General features: G+C 33.5%; 1 pseudogene; it reads left to right on the forward strand.

The window, feature by feature from the left end:
- Positions 1-343: 343 nt before the first annotated feature.
- On the forward strand, positions 344-460 carry LOC123939421 (annotated as a pseudogene).
- Positions 461-1,265: the final 805 nt, after the last annotated feature.

Here is a 1,265-nt window from a genome sequence, read left to right on the forward strand (position 1 = left end):
TTCTGGTGTGGCTAGCCATGTTCTGAGTCTAGGGGTGCTTGTGTCTCAGGTCTAAGTTTCTGTCCTTGGCCAGAATGGTTGATTCAGTGATAGAAGTGTGGTCTAAGTCATGTTAATCTGGTCCAGTCAGAGCTCATTTGGAAGGAAGTTTGTTTGAACTATTGGATGAAGTGGTTTGTTGTCTTTCTACTGCTAGAAGTATTAGTGGGATAGATGTAAATTTGGTGTTAGTGGCAGCCTTTTTTGTCACCATGTAAAGGGTGCTTGCTAGAGAGTGGAGGAAACACAAAGAAAATCAGAGTAAAGAGACGAGAGAGCTAGAGTATTGAAAAAATAAAAATGAAGCTTTGCGCAGTGGCAGTATCGTAGCCAATGAGGTTTATCCGAGGCGCGATTATTGCTAATTGAAAAAATAAAAATGGAAACAAACAAAAAAATCTTTTGTGGTCCTGGATCCAGCTATACCTAAAGTAAAAAAAAAAAAAAGAAAAAAAAGAAAAGAAAAAAAATCTCCTCTTGGACTTGACACTTTTGTAAATGACTGATATATGTTGTCTTTTTTATTTTTTACTTTTTCTGCTAATGAGTCTTAATTGGGGTTTCTGCTACTTAGAATGAAAAAGAGTACTGGCTAAAAATGTAAAATAGATATATTGTCAACCTTAATATAGTCTCACAGAATGGACCCCAGAATTATAAGATAAGTTTGTTGAATGGAAAATTCTAATATCTGTAAAAATATACTTCTTCCCATGAGCAACTAAGGCATTTATCCACTTCATTCAAAAAATGTTTATGACAAATCTACTCTTTTCAGGTACTGTATTCTATTTTATATTTTATACCAATATTTACTTGATAGTCTTTCCCAATGCTTTGCAGTCTTTGGTAGGTAAAACACTCTTTCCCAACCCCAAATAAAACTAAAATTTTGGAACTGAAAATAAAAGCAAACTCTCTCTGTATGAAGAGACTTTCATTCTTTTTCAAATTATGCAAGTCTCATGCTTTTTAAGAAGGAACAATTAATTCTCTCAGACTTCTCTTTTTCTACCCCTTTTTATACACATCCCATATTAATTTTCTCCATAATTTTCTGACTATAATTTTGGAACACTTAAGAATTGATCATTCCCCAAAATTATGACTAGAATAAATGGGCAGTGAAAAAATAAATCCAGGACTAGAACTTAATCTAGTGAATCAGAATCACTGATCCTGTGAATCTAGTGAATCAGAACCACTGGGGAGGATAATTTAAAATA

The sequence above is a fragment of the Meles meles genome, chromosome 3 (assembly GCF_922984935.1).
Source record: "Meles meles chromosome 3, mMelMel3.1 paternal haplotype, whole genome shotgun sequence".
NCBI classification, from domain to species: domain Eukaryota; kingdom Metazoa; phylum Chordata; class Mammalia; order Carnivora; family Mustelidae; genus Meles; species Meles meles.